The following is a 15,780-nucleotide window of genomic DNA, read 5'->3' as shown; positions in this document are numbered from 1 at the left end:
ACCCAGCACACAGGTGCTCGGCCTCAGGCGACCTGGCTGGGGACCACAGCTGTCACTTGAGTGCTGTACCTTGGCACAGGAACACATGCAGTCATGACTGTATGTCACAACACACATGCTGTTCAGTACGTGAAATGAAGGTGATCAATCAAGGGTAGGGCTGAGCATCTGGCCTAGGAGCTAAGATGCCAATTAAAATGCCCATGCCCTGGGGCAGGCATCGGGCCCAGCAGGGAAGAAACCATTTGGGGCCCCACCACCCATATCAGCGTGGCTGGGTTCAAGGTCCAGCTCGGCTCCCAAGTCCAGCTTCCTGCTAACACATACCCTAGGAAGCAGCGAGGATGGCTCAAGAATTGTTAGCTTTCCTCTTTGGCATAGGCCAGCTTCAGTGGTTGCAGGTTCTTAGGGATGAACCAGAGGATGGAGGGTCTCTGTCTGCCTTTCAAACAAATAAAAATAATTTAGAAGTCACAAAAAAAAAAAAAAAAAAAAAAAAACCACACATCCCCTGTTGGAGCGCCTACATCTGGTAATCTCCTAGCTCCAGCCACCTGCTAATGCAGATCCTGGGAGGCAGCAGGCAGTGACTCGGTGGTTGGGTCTCTGCCACCCACGACCCACATGAAACAGCTGCACTGAGGTTCCAGCTCCCAGCTTTGGCACTGCCCCTTCTCCAGCCAGTGGAGGCATCTGGGGAAGTGAACAGCTGGGAGCTCTTATGTCTCTCAAATAGCTGACAGATGCGAGATCTCAGCAGGTTGGCATGTGTCACAGAAGGCTGAGCATAACGATGTGGCACCAGCACTCCGAATCACAGGGCTAGTTTCTGTCTGGGTGCTCCAAGTGCAGTCCAGCTCTCTGCTGATGGCTCTGGGAAAGCAGCAGGGCACCTGCTATCTTTGTGGGAGAGGTGGACGGAGTTCTCAGCTCCTGGTTTAACTTGTCCCAGCTCCTGTTGCTGTGGGTACCTCAGGAGTGAGCCCATAGGTGCAAGACCTCCCTGTCTCTTTCTTTTGACACTCCATATTTCAAATGAACAGAAAACAAAAAAAAAAAAGTCTCCAACAGAGCAGGACTAAGGGAGTCACGAGCAGCCAGGACACAGAGACCATAGGCAGACAGGCTGGGAACTGGGAGAGAAGGAAGAAAAGAAGAAAGAAGAGCATGAGCCAATGTTCACTTCAGCAATTATTTGTCCTTGAGTCAGTCCAGTCCTTCAACAACAACAAAATTACATCACATAAATCTATGTGAGCAAACCACCCAAATCCATAAGGTCCAAAAAAAAAAGTGAAAATATCAGCATAAAGAACTATTGAAAAGCTTCAGCAGAAACTTTAAATTTTCATGAGCACTTTTACATTTATTTGCCTTTTAACAGAGCAGACATTTGTGGTCTATGAGTCAGACACTAATGCTCCAATTAAGAAACCAAAAAAACTGGTTAACAGAGACTGAGTTCATTTATCCGAGGTTACAGAGTGCCTCATAAATCACAAAGCCGAGGCTGTCGTGCTCCACACTGCTGCTGAGGAAGGCTTACAGCTTCTTGGTGTCACACTTCACCGACAGGAAACAACACAGGGCAGGCGCACCACAGGCAAGGACAGACTACCGGGAAGGCTTGTCCCGGCACACTCCTACCTAGGACCACACACCTGGAAGGCCTGTCCCCACTCACCCCTACCTAGGACCACACACCTGGAAGGCCTGTCCCCACACATCCCTACCTGGGACCACACACCTGGAAGGCCTGTCCCCACACATCCCTACCTGGGACCACACACCTGGAAGGCCTGTCCCCACACATCCATACCTAGGACCACACACCTGGAAGGCCTGTCCCCACACATCCCTACCTAGGACCACACACCTGGAAGGCTTGTCCCCACTCACCCCTACCTAGGACCACACACCTGGAAGGCTTGTCCCCACTCACCCCTACCTAGGACCACACACCTGGAAGGCCTGTCCCCACACACCCCTACTGGGACCACACACCTGGAAGGCTTGTCCCCACACACCCCTACTGGGACCACACACCTGGAAGGCCTGTCCCCACACATCCCTACCTGGGACCACACACCTGGAAGGCTTGTCCCCACACACCCCTACCTAGGACCACACACCTGGAAGGCCTGTCCCCACACATCCCTACCTAGGACCACACACCTGGAAGGCCTGTCCCCACTCACCCCTACCTAGGACTACACACCTGGAAGGCTTGTCCCACATATCCCTACCTGGGACCACACACCTGGAAGGCTTGTCCCCACACATCCCTACCTAGGACCACACACCTGGAAGGCTTGTCCCCACACATCCCTACCTAGGACCACACACCTGGAAGGCCTGCCCCCACACATCCCTACTGGGACCACACACCTGGAAGGCTTGTCCCCACACACCCCTACCTGGGACCACACACCTGGAAGGCTTGTCCCCACACATCCCTACCTGGGACCACACACCTGGAAGGCTTGTCCCCACACACCCCTACCTAGGACCACACACCCCTACCTAGGACCACACACCTGGAAGGCCTGTCCCCACACATCCCTACCTAGGACCACACACCTGGAAGGCCTGTCCCCACTCACCCCTACCTAGGACCACACACCTGGAAGGCCTGTCCCCACTCACCCCTACTGGGACCACACACCTGGAAGGCTTGTCCCCACTCACCCCTACTGGGACCACACACCTGGAAGGCTTGTCCCCACACATCCCTACCTGGGACCACACACCCGGAAGGCTTGTCCCCACACACCCCTACCTAGGACCACACACCTGGAAGGCCTGTCCCCACACATCCCTACCTAGGACCACACACCTGGAAGGCCTGTCCCCACTCACCCCTACCTAGGACTACACACCTGGAAGGCTTGTCCCACATATCCCTACCTGGGACCACACACCTGGAAGGCTTGTCCCCACACATCCCTACCTAGGACCACACACCTGGAAGGCTTGTCCCCACACATCCCTACCTAGGACCACACACCTGGAAGGCCTGCCCCCACACATCCCTACCTAGGACCACACCCGGAGTAGCCATTGCCACCTTCTGATTTTCGCATCACTCTGGTGGTAGGTATAGGTTGAGCATCACTTATTAGAAAAACTGAAACTTCACCTGCACTGCCACCCAAAAGTTTTCAAACACCAAAATGACATGCAAAATTTTCAGATGGAACTTGTCAGATTTTGAATTTTCAGATTAGGATTACTAAACTGGTCAAATCCACGCAATTATTTCAAATTCTGAAAAACTCTGAAATCTTTTTTTTTTTTAAAGATTTATTCATTTTATTTGAAAGTCAGATATACAGAGAGGAGGAGAGACAGAGAGGAAGATCTTCCGTCTGATGATTCACTCCCCAAGTGAGCCGCAACAGGCCAATGCACGCCGATCCGATGCCAGGAACCAGGAACCTCTTCTGGGCCTCCCACGCGGGTGCAGTGTCCCAAAACCTTGGGCCGTCCTCGACTGCTTTCCCAGGCCACAAGCAGGGAGCTGGATGGGAAGTGGAGCTGCCGGGATTAGAACCAGCGCCCATATGGGATCCCGAGGCGTTCAAGGCGAGGACTTTAGCCGCTAGGTCACGCCGCCAGGCCGGAAAAACTCTGAAATCTTAAAACACTACTGGTCCCAAGCATTTCAGAAAAGGGGTATCCAACTTTTATTTTACAGTGCAGATGTGGAAACTGAATTTATAAAGTAACTCACACCAGGCCTTTAGAAGCTAATTAAATGGGATGCAGGCCTCAAACCCAGGCACTAGAAAGCCAGGCCAAAGACATCATAAAAATTGGTAACTCTGACTTAAATCAACTTAAACTCCAAGCAAAGTCCAAACTCACGTTGGTCCAGCGCTATGTGCAACCGGCCCCCAACCTACCTACCTACCTAACACCTGACTCACCTCACTGCGCTGGGCCACAATACAATGCTCTCCACCTTGGTGACTCTGGGGCACAGGCCACCACAGGAGAAGGCAAATTACAGCACGGCAAGCACCTGATATGCTCAAGATTCCCTCAACTCCACAGAGTCAGGCCCTCCATCTCGCACTTCCACTCCAACAGAAAGGAACTCTGTGTTAGGCTTTTCCCAACAACCCAGAACACCAACCCAATGACAAAGCCAATCATTTTCAGAATACCAATCAAGAAAAAAAACAAATTCCTCTGTGTCCTACTCCGAATTTCATCCTTCAATGCATTGCCACCAAGATGAGAAGTGACCATGTCCAAAGGTTCTGTGCCTTCCAGTGACAGGAAGGGAAATGCTTGTTCCTGTCCCAGATGAAGTGAGGAAGGAACGAACCGCAGCACCAGCCAAAACTAATCTTTAAAAAGGAAAAGAAGGGCCCAGTGCGGTGGCCTAGCGGCTAAAGTCCTCACCTTGAACACGCCGGGACCCCATATGGGCACTGGTTCTAATCCCGGCAGCCCCGCTTCCCATCCAGCTTCCTGCCTATGGCCTGGGAAAGCAGTTGAGGACCACCCAAAGCCTTGGGATCCTGCACCTGTGTGGGAGACCTGGAAGAAGCTCTGGGCTCCTGGCTTTGGATTGGCTCAGCTCCAGCAGTTGCAGCCACTTGGGGAGTGAATCATCAGACAGAAGATCTTCCTCTCTATCTCTCCTCTCTGTATATCTGTCTTTGCAATAAAAATAAATAAATCTTAAACAGAGAGAAAAGCAAATTAAAACAAAGCCAATGCTATTCTTACTATTAGACTGACCAGCAACAAAAAACAAGAGGCAGTCCCCACTGCTGGCAGCCTACCCCTGAGAGGGCTGTGGGGAACAGGCCCTCAAACTCCACTCACAGAGCTGCAAAACGCACAGTCCCTGAGGACGGTCACTTGGCAGGATCCAGCAAGATTATTCACGCATTTGCTCTCTGATAAAGCAAGCCTACTCCCAGGAATCTTACCAGAAAGATACTCCAGCAAAATACAAAGTGATCTTTGTAAAAGTTTATGTTGGGCCCAGCAAGGTAGCCTAGTGGCTAAAGTCCTTGGCTTGCATGCGCCAAGATCCCATATGTGCTCCAATTTGTGAGATATCGTATGGGCACCGGTTCTAATCCCAGCGACTCCACTTCCCATCCCGCTCCCTGCTTGTGGCCTGGGAAAGCAGTCAAGGACGGCCCAAAGCCTTGGGACCCTGCACCTGTGCGGGAGACCCAGAAGCTTCTAGCTCCTGACCTTGGATCAGCTCAGTTTTAGCTGTTGTGGCCACTTGGGGAGTGAACCAGTGGACAGAAGATCTTTCTCTCTCTCTCTCCTCCTCTCTCTATGTATATGCCTTTCCAATAAATAAATAAATAAATCTTTAAAAAGAAAAGTGTGTGTGTGTGTGTCGACAAAGAATAGAGAAACTACACGCGAAAGTATTAAAAAAAAAGAAGAAGAAGAAGAAGAAGAAGAAGAAAAGAAAAAAAAGAAAACACTGGGGGACAGCAGTGTGACCCTGCAAGCAAAGCCACCACCTCTGGTGCCGGCACCCCATGAGGGCCAGTGAGTCCTGGCTGCTCCGCTTCTGATCCAGCTCCCTGCTAAAGCACCTGTGAAAGCAGCAGAGGCTGGCCCTGAGCGTGGATCCCTGCCCCCAAGCAAGAGAAACAGAAGTTGCCGGCTCCCAGCTTCAGCCTGGCCCAGCTGGCTGTTGCCGTCCTTTGGGGAGTGAAGTAGCAGATGGAAGAGCTTTCTTTGCCTCTCTCTATCTAATTATACCCTTCAAATAAATACGATAAATCTTTCTTTAAAAATGGCAAGATGGCTTTTCCCAGGCGACTGCTGAAGATGGTGGAAGGGCAGGTCCTGGTGCCAGATGGCTGGGGTCACCTCCTGGGCCACCTGGTGGCCATTGTGGCCAAGCAGGTGCTGCTGGGTCGTAAAGTGGTGGCTGTGTACTGCAAATTTCTACAGAAATAAGCTGAAGTGCCTGGCCTTCCTGCGCAAGTAGATGAACACCAACCCCTCCCGGGACCCCTACCCCTCCCAGGTCCCCAGCTCTATCAGCTGGCAGATGATGAGGGACATGCTCCCCACAAGACCAACCAGGGCCAGGCAGCTCTGGAGCACCTCAAAGTGTCTGATGGCATCCTGCCGCCCTACAAGGAAAAAAATGGACTGTGGTGCCTGCAGCCCTCAACATCATACGCCTGAAGCCGACAAGGAAGTTTGCCTACCTGGGGAGCCTGGCTCAGGAAGTACCAGGTCGTGACAGCCACCCTGGAGAAGAGCCAGGAAAAGGCCAAGATGCATTACTGCAAGCAGCAGCAGTTCAGGAGGGTAAAAAGGGCAAAATAGGCCAAAAAGAACATGGAGAAGAAAATCAACAAGTTCACAGAGGTCTTCGAGACCCACGGCCTTCTGGTCTGAGCCCGATAAAGACTCTGTTGCTCACACTTGGCCTGGCCTGCCCTTCCTCCATCGCCATCTGGACCAGGGGCCTCGGCCAGCGCTCCTGCACTGCACATGGCTGGCCAGGGGCTGACTTGGGGTCATCTTAGGAAAGGCTCACAGGGGTGAGCTGTAGTACACATTACAAGGGAGCCCCCATTGTGAAAAGGGGGCTGGGGCCCAGCTTTCCACCTGGTCCCGTATACTTTGCAGCTGGTAGGATGGGAGGTGTGGCCCGGGCACTGTGGGCCTGCAGCTGGTAGGATGGGAGGAACGGCCCGGGCACTGTGGGCCTGCAGCTGGTAGGATGGGAGGTGTGGCCCGAGCACTGTGGGCCTGCAGCTGGTAGGATGGGAGGTGTGGCCCGGGCACTGTGGGCCTGCAGCTGGTAGGATGGGAGGAACGGCCTAGGCACTGTGAGCCTGGTGTTGCACAAGGGTATTTATGGAAAATGGGAAGCCAGCGGGTCACAGGTGTTGCCTTGTAACTTCCTGTGTTTTGTGACCAGAAACAAAATAATTTATTTTGTACAAAACGAAAAAAAAAAAAAAAAAAGAGGCAAGATGGGGCCCAGCACCATGCCTCAATTGGCTGATTCTCCCCTTACATGTGTCAGGATGCTATGTGGGCACTGCTTTGTATCCCAGCTGTTCCACCTCCCATCCAGCTTCCTGCTTGTAGCCTGGGAGACAGCAGAGGGTGGCCCAAAGCTTTGGGACCCTGCACCCATATAGGACACCCACAAGAAGCTCCTGGCTCCTGGCTTTGGCTTGGCTCAGTTCCAGTCATGGCAATTATTTGTGGAGTGAATCAGCAGATTGAAGATCTTTCTGTCTCTCCTCTCTGTAAACCTGTCTTTCCAATAAAAATAAATCTTTTTTGGGCCCAGCGCAGTGGCCTAGCGGCTAAAGTCCTCACCTTGAAAGCCCCGGGATCCCATATGGGCGCCAGTTCTAATCCCGGCAGCTCCACTTCCCATCCAGCTCCCTGCTTGTGGCCTGGGAAAGCAGTTGAGGACGGCCCAATACTTTTGGACACTGTACCCGCGTGGGAGACCCGGAAGAGGTTCCTGGTTCCCTGCTTCGGATCGGCGCGCATTGGCCCATTGCGGCTCACTTGGGGAGTGAATCATCGGATGGAAGATCTTCCTCTCTGTCTCTCCTCCTCTGTGTATATCTGGCTGTAATAAAATAAATAAATCTTTAAAAAAAATTAAAATAAAAAAATATATATCTTTTTTTAAATGGCAGGATAATAGCAAATAATAAAGTAGTAAATTGGTCACCTCTAGGGAAAGGAGGAAAACAAGAAAAAAGAGGGCCTCTAGGAACACACAGCGAGCATGCCCATCCCACACTGGTATGGCCAGTGCGGGCAGAGTGCCTACTGTGTGCGGGAGCTCCCTGCCCAGGCACCAACATGGCCAGTGTGGCAGAGTGCCTACTGTGTGCAGGAGCTCCCTGCCCAGGCACTGGGGCCCAGAGAAGCTACATTGCAGACAGGGCTCAGATGGGAGATTCCACTCCAAGTCTGCCCAACCCAGACGCTCTCCCGGCTTCGTCAAGTGAAAACATGTTACATCTGGGGAAGGTGTTCTTCCCATCACTTGTCCTCACAAGCTCGGACCCCCTTTCCTTGCAGGGGTGAATTCAGAGCCCCTTGAAGGCCCACAAGACACACACCCCATCCGTACTTGCTAAAGGACAGACTGCCCCAGCTTCTATGAAACCTGCACCAGAAAAGCCATCCCCTCTGGAGCCATGGAATGAAATAGTTCTGGGTTGCGACAAATATTTATTGAACACTTCAGTGTCGAGCACAGGCAGGAATGTGCTGGTGAACCCTTGACCTTGAAGGAAGCTGCACTCTGTGGAAGGAGCTCCACAACGTCAAGCACCCCAGAACAATCTGCTTACAGTTCTCAGAGAAAGGAGAGATGGTGAAGGGATGGGAGAGCTAGGCAAGGAGGACACAACCCAACAAGACTAATGCAACCCCTCTATCTGAGTCTGTATGGAAGATTCTCTAAGCTGTTTTAAAGCCACCAGAAAAGTGCTCAAGGGTGCCTTGACAACTCGCAGGACAAGGAAACACAGAGGCAGGGGAAGCTTCCCAGGCCTCCCAGCCACAGACACCATGCTTAGTGCACATGGCAAGAGCTCCCTGCCAACATTGCTGCACACAGGCCAGCATCACCAGGGCCTCCCAGGCCTCCTGGCCACAGAACCCACACAGGGGTGCACACAGCAGGAGCCCCTTCCAACATTGCTGCACACAGGCCAGCATCACCAGGGCCTCCCAGGCCTCGTGCCCAAGGACATCACACAGAGAATGCACATGGCACGAGCCAACTGCCAACAGCGCTGTACCCAGGCATGGCAGCGGCAGTACCAGCACCACCAGCTCAACATGCCCTCCCCAGAGCACCGCTCCACTAACAGACCCCTTGCCCATTTTGAGATGTTACATGGAAATCACGTCGTGTGTTAAATAGCCTAGCTCTTGGCCAATCTGTTTGCTAGAGATTACTTTCCATTTCTTGCAAACTCCCAGATTACACCACTAACATCTATTCTGTTCTAACGTAGGACGATATATCACATTCTTGAATAACCTACTTTTCCAAATAATAACAGTTTGTGACCAGATGAGCATTTCCTTAGTGTTTTATTTTTCTATCCTCTATGTCTATTTAATTTATCCAAATGCTTACAGATATTGGCAGAACTCTGAACATACATGAGAAAAAGCTCACAATGATTTCACACATCAAACTGTTAGGGTTACGAGTGTCTGGCTGAAATTTCACCTATTTACATCAAGAACACTACTTACATAAGTGAGTCTAGCGTTATTCTCAACATAGGAGGAAAAGGTTGACACAAGGAGAAACCTAATCAAAGTGTCCCACACAATACACACAGTGATTAGGGTATTACTAACGTCAAGCCCTGCGACTTTTCAGTCTTGCCCTTTTGTGAGCTCCATCTTTCCTTGCCTTCCTGTTTCCCCAAGACCACAAGTGCTGTCCACGGCCCTGCCTTCTTCAGTGACCTGGACAGCTGGCTGCACCAGGCAGCACACGGGTCACCTTGACACTTCTCAGCCATGTGACCTGGTGCTCAGAAGCCCGGGCAGCAGTCACGCACCAGCCCAACGTGAGCCAGCTGCGCAGCACTGGGCCACCACCAACAGCTCGCTCAGCAGGCAACACAAGTGCTTGAGTGGGTCTGCTTAGAACCTGGATTGAGACGTGGACATGACCTTCTTATGGTAATTCAATGGTCCAAGAAATATGCTCTGTGTGTGTGTGTGTGTTTTTCTACCATATTTAGATTATTTCCTCAGGACAGGAAATCCACCAATGAATTGGGGTCAAGAGATGTGGGTTTTTTTGGAGTTATTCACATACCAAGGGGTTTCTGTAAACAGCAAAATTCCAGCTCATACAAAACACCGATTGGATGTAAAAGCACACTTAGACAATTCTGAGTTCCACTTGCCCGCTTTAAGTACATGAACAATTTTCCAGACTCCCTTCTGAGAAAGCTTCCAAATGCTTGACCATTGGCATCAGAGTTCAGATAGGGAGACCACGAAAGAGGACTGCATTAGTTCCAGTCAAGCCCATCTTCTCGGAGCAGGCTGGCTGTGAGGGTGATGCCAACATCCCTGCCTTGCCTCCTGCTTCCTCTTTCCCACCGCTCCAAAATTCACGGCATTCCAGTTATCCACTGATCAGATGTAACCTGGCGCCTGACCTGAGAATCCGACTCCCCAATCCCCGGCCCCTGCCCCTAGTCTCCACCCGCCTACCTGCGGCTCAGATAATCAGGGTCCCCAATCCCCCCCAGTCCCTGGAGCAAGCACACAGCCCACACAGCCCTCTCTGCCTTCCCCCGCTCTCTTCCCTTCCCGTCTTAACTGGCTCTGCCCGGTTCCCCTCCATCTTGCCCTGCCCTGGCAGCCCCCCATCCTGCCACCATGGCAGGAGACATGTATGTCCCTTCCAGTTTTCTCCCCCTCTACGCCTGCTCCCGTTCCTACCCTGCTGGAATAAAGGACCTACTAAGCATCTTGCTTCTTCTGGGATTTGGGCTTGAGGTAAACTAATCATGAAAAGAGGACTTGGCTGCGGGAATTAGCTGAGCGTGACAACGTGAACACTTTAAGAACTTTAAGCGCATTAAAACCTAACATTTGGTGCCATGCAGTGCAGATGGTTCTCTCAGGCACTCCTGGGGAGGACCCCACAACACTCTCCCCAGAAATAAGCCGCCAGAACAGCTGTCCTGAAAAGGCCGGCTGGCTCTCCAGCCCAGGGGGCCCAACCGCAGCGGAAGACGCCTCTGCCTAGGTATCCACACAGAAAAAATGAACTTAAACTCTGTCCTCACAGTACACTAAATATAATTCAAAATGGATCAAACATAGGGAACAGAGCTATAAAACTCTCAAAAGAACCTAAATGTAAACATTCTTTGCCTGGATTTGGCAATGGTGTCTTAAACATGACATTGAAAGCACAGGCCACAGAAGAAAAACAGATAAATTAGATTACCAGAATTAAAACTGGGGCCCAGTAGTGTGGTGTGGCAAGCACCATGTGGGTGCCGACTCGTGTCCAGGCTGCTCCACTTCCCATCCAGCTCGTGCTAACGGCCTGAGGAAAGCAGTGGGAGACCATGAATGTCAGGGCCCCCGCCCCAACCCTGAGTGGACGGTCTGGATTAAGCTCCTGGCTGCGGCCTGGCCAAGCCCTGGGAAGTAAGCTAGTGATGACAGGATCTCCCTTTCTGCAACTATGACTTGCACATAAATAAACAAATCTTTAAAAAAAAAAAACAGCAAAATTGAAATTTTGCGCTTCAAAGGACACTGTCAAGATACTGAAAACAAGTCACGGAGGTGGAGAAAGTTGCTGTAAACTATGCAATTTGGTTACAAAAAAAATCCAACTTTAAAAATGGAAAAAGAGCTGAATAGACATGTTTCCACATTAGATATTCAAACAGCAACAAGCACATGAAAAGATGCTCAGCGAACTTCAACCAAAACTATAACGAGGTATCACTTCACATTAGGAAAGCAAGAAAACAAAAAAAGCAAGAATGGAAAAAAAAACAGATCCCTGCTGGTACAGCCACTGCAGGAAGCATTTGGCAGTTCCTGAATAAACAAAGCCTAGAATTAGAATTACCCAGCAGGTCCACCGGGACTCGGAACCGGGCAGAGGCAGGCATTCGGCCTAACAGTTACAAACCTGCTTGGACTCCTGCATTCCGTTCCGCATCAGAGAGCCTGGGCTGCAGTCCTGCTCCGGTGCAGCTGCTCACTGCAGGAACCCCTACCACCCACAGGGCATGACCAGCCTAGGGACACAACACCCAGCTCCAACTAACCCTTTCAAACAAATACAACAAAGAGTGAACGCTGCACACGTTTACTTATCCTCATTCATTTAAAAGGCAGAAGTAGAGATACCGATTATCCCACCCATCAGTTCATTTCCCAAATGCCCACAACAGCCAAGCCTGGACCCAGGCCCACACCCAAAAGCCCAGAACTTCAACCGGATCTCCCACACGGGCAAAGGCCCAAGCACTTGATCCGTCATGCACTGCTTCCCAAGACGCCCTATCAGCGCAGAGCAGTCTGGACGAGAACCAGCGCTCTAACATGATGCCAGCTCTGTAAGTGATGTCATAACCTGATGTCAACACTCACCCCGGGTTAAAACTTTTTTTAAAAGACTGATTTATTTTTATTGCAAAGTCATACATACAGAGAGGAGAGACAGAGAGGAAGATCTGTCTGATGATTCACTCCCCAAGTGGCCGCAACTGCTGGAGCTGAGCCAATCCGAAGCCAGGAGCCAGGAGTATCTTCCAGGTCTTCCACACTGGTGCAGGATCCCAAGGCCTTGAGCCATCCTCAATTGCTTTCTTAGGCCACAAACAGGGAGCTGAATAGGAAGTGGGGCTGCCTATATTAGATTAGAACCGGCGCCCATATGGGATGCCAGCACACTCAAGGTGAGGACTTTAGTCACCAGGCTACCAGACTGGGCCAAAAACTTATTAACTGTGGGCACCACTCTGATGGGCCGCAGCTCCCACCAATGAGCATAAGAACCAGAGCTGGGGGTGGGCCTGGCTGGACAGGTGGTAGCACCCACAGGCATTAAGTGTGGGTTGGTTGGGCCGAGCTAAGCTCCAACACCCACTGATGTGTACAAGAGCCAAATGGGATGTGGAATAGACTGGACCAGTCTGCTGCACATGCCGGCACACTCAGGAACCAGGACTTGTGGAGATTTTTGGTGTTACTCTGACTAGGCTGCAGTTCCTAGAGACAGAACTGACTGGGCAACTACAGCCAAGAGTGTGTGTGTGTGTGTGTGTGTGTGTGTGTGTGTGTGTGAGAGAGAGAGAGAGAGAGAGAGAGACTGGAACCACTACTGTGTGTGTGTATGAGAGAGATGGACTGGGCAAATGCAACTGTGTGTGTGTGTGTGTGTGTGTGTGTGATGTGGGTGATGGACTGGCTGGACCCCCACTGGTTGGTACACACAGGAGTCATGTCTAGGGTCACCTCAGGCAAGGTTTCCTTGGGGATGCCCCCGCATCTGGACTGCTAGACTCAAACCTTCAAACACAGGGAAAATTGCAGGGTCTGTATCTGACTGTAGGGTACACGTGTCAGAACTGGCCTCCTCAGGTGCTGAAGACAGTACAGTGGACAGCATGCCCAGGTATATGGAGGACGGTACAGTAGACGGCATGCCCAGGTATATGGGGGACAGTACAGTGGACGGCATGCCCAGGTATATGGAGGACGGTACAGTAGACGGCATGCCCAGGTATATGGAGGACGGTACAGTAGACGGCATGCCCAGGTATATGGGGGACAGTACAGTGGACGGCATGCCCAGGTATATGGGGGACGGTACAGTGGACGGCATGCCCAGATACATAGGGGACGGTACAGTGGACGGCATGCCCAGGTGTATGGGGGACGGTACAGTGGACGGCATGCCCAGATATATGGGGGATGGTACAGTGGACAGCATGCCCAGGTGTATGGGGGACGGTACAGTGGATGGCATGCCCAGGTATGAGGGGACATGACAGATCACTGCAGCCTGCAGTGGACATCTAGTACCATGAAGGGCAGATGAAGTCGGACAGCTCTCCCAGCAAAGCTTTGACAGCAAGTGTCTAGGTTCCTTAACCTGGAGCAATGAGATCAACAGCATCTCCGAACAGCTGAAACCACTTAAGCAGTCCCCTCAGAACACACTCCACATCGGGGATCCCAAGGTAACATGAGTGGCTGTCCTTCATTCCCAGGTATTGATGTGGTTAGGATGCTAGGAGCAGCCCTCGCCCCTTCTCTCTGTTCCCCAGATACAGGAAGCAAAAAAAAAAACGAAGCAGTAGTCTCATCCACTTTCCCCCAGCCCTTGACCCTCCGCACATTAATCAATGGTCCACATCATCATACACCCTTTTCAACTAAGGAAACACCATCAAAAATAATATAAGCCTACTATTAAAAATATTTTAAAGAACTGAAAATGGAAATTCAAACAGGTTAACAAGATGTGATACAGCCAATCAATGGAATATTAATCAGCAAACAAAAAGAAAGTAAAAACATGCTACATGAACCATGAGAACTACATGCCAAGTGAATGATGCCCAGCACAAAACATCACACATGATTCCTCTGACATGAAACACCCAAACAGGCAAGCCCAGAGCTGGATAGCAGACTGGGGCTTGGATGGCTGCATAACAGGAGGGGTCTGCACACAGACAGCGACCAAATTCTAGAAGGAAATGAGTGACAGCTGCACAACACTAACACTAATCCACCGGATGGCGCACTTTCTAAACAGCTGGAAAGTTTAAGAGAACGTTGGCTCTCTCCCATCTTCCCACCATCCCACAGGCAGAGGAACCCCGCGCCATCATGGCCATGACCCAGACACCCTTCTCTTTCAGGACCAACCAGAAGTGTGTGGCGGGGACACCTGATCTGCATGGAAGAACAGAAGACTGCGAGAGAGGCAAGGGAGAGCCCGTGCAGAGCAGGGTAGATAGCCCGGGTCCGGAGTTGACCTCTCCGCCGCCAAGCCACAGTGAAGCACAGCCAAACTCCAAGAGTAGCAAAGCCAAGCCAAGGAGACTAAGAGGCTGAAGGAAAGCTGTGCCATAGCGCGCACATGAAATGAATGATTATAGGAAACTAAAGACCATTTTAGAAAATATGCACTTCTTATGGATAGTACAAGACACTGCCTCTATTAATCAAACAAAATTAAACATTTTTTAAAGGTCGGGGAGCACCAAATGAGAACAGAACTAAATGATGACAAGCTAAGATCAGGCCAGAAAAGCCCAAAAGTAAAAGGTATTGTAGCTGGTGAAACCATCACTTGCCAAGCCAGCATCCCACATGGAAGTAGTACAGGTTCAAGTTCCAGCTGCTCCAATTCTGATCCAGCTCCCAGCTAGCGAGACTGTGAGAGCAGCAGAAAGATGGCCTAAGTGCTTGGGCCTGGGTACCCACATGGGAAACCCAGAACAAGCACCTGACTCCTGCCTGCGTCCTGGCCCAGCCTGGCTGTTGCAGCCATGTGGAGAATGAACCAGTGGATCTGTCTCTTTCTCTCTCTCTCTCTGTAACATGACTTACAAATAAATAAATCTTTTTAAAATAAATAAACAGAAATACAACAAGAGCCACAGGAGATGGATACTTTCCTAATAGACAGTTCTCCAACTCAGCCTGAAGAGGCCAATAAAACCCACGACCTAATCCAGTCCAAAAAAGGAAAAGCACGGCGCTGACAACCTGGCGTGTGCAAGTCACAGGAGGGAGCGGGCAGGAGCACGGCCATGGGCAGCCGTCTCCACCGCACACGCCCAGCTCTGGGCGTCCAGACTGCAACTCACACACCTTCCAACACCACGCAGCCGGGATAAAGGCTTTAGCTGGGAAAACGCGGGAGGGATGAACGCCGGAAGAACGAGCAAAGCTGACTGCACTCATCCACATGGCAGTGACACCGTGAACACAGAGAGAGAACACCTGCCTCCACTGGGAATGACTATTAACACCAAATCCTGACTTTGAAAATTGGTAAGTAATTTAAAGAATCCAGCATTACTCCGCCTTTGAGGAGGAAATTCAACTCTTTGCCCAGTTACAGTGAGAAAACATCCTTAACATAAAATTATACCAATAGATAAGTAAATGTAGACAAATCACAGGATGGCAGGGTGGCTGGGACAGCGGGGGCTAGCAGTGAACACAGCAGTTCAAACACCCACACACCACATCAGGGTTCCA

At 51.0% G+C, this 15,780-nt stretch overlaps 1 protein-coding gene and 1 pseudogene across 3 annotated transcripts in view; one reads left to right on the top strand and one right to left on the bottom strand.

Moving 5' to 3' along the window:
- The window catches only part of DGKD (diacylglycerol kinase delta), a 103,746-nt gene that overhangs the window by 73,263 nt on the left and 14,703 nt on the right, over positions 1-15,780 (bottom strand). The gene's annotated exons all lie outside the window — the stretch shown is intronic.
- LOC101516307 (large ribosomal subunit protein uL13-like) lies at positions 5,818-6,632 on the top strand (annotated as a pseudogene).

Source organism: Ochotona princeps, chromosome 5, assembly GCF_030435755.1.
Source record: "Ochotona princeps isolate mOchPri1 chromosome 5, mOchPri1.hap1, whole genome shotgun sequence".
Lineage (NCBI taxonomy): Eukaryota > Metazoa > Chordata > Mammalia > Lagomorpha > Ochotonidae > Ochotona > Ochotona princeps.
Note: the sequence above shows the minus strand (reverse complement) of the source record. Positions and strands in the feature narration are given on the sequence as shown.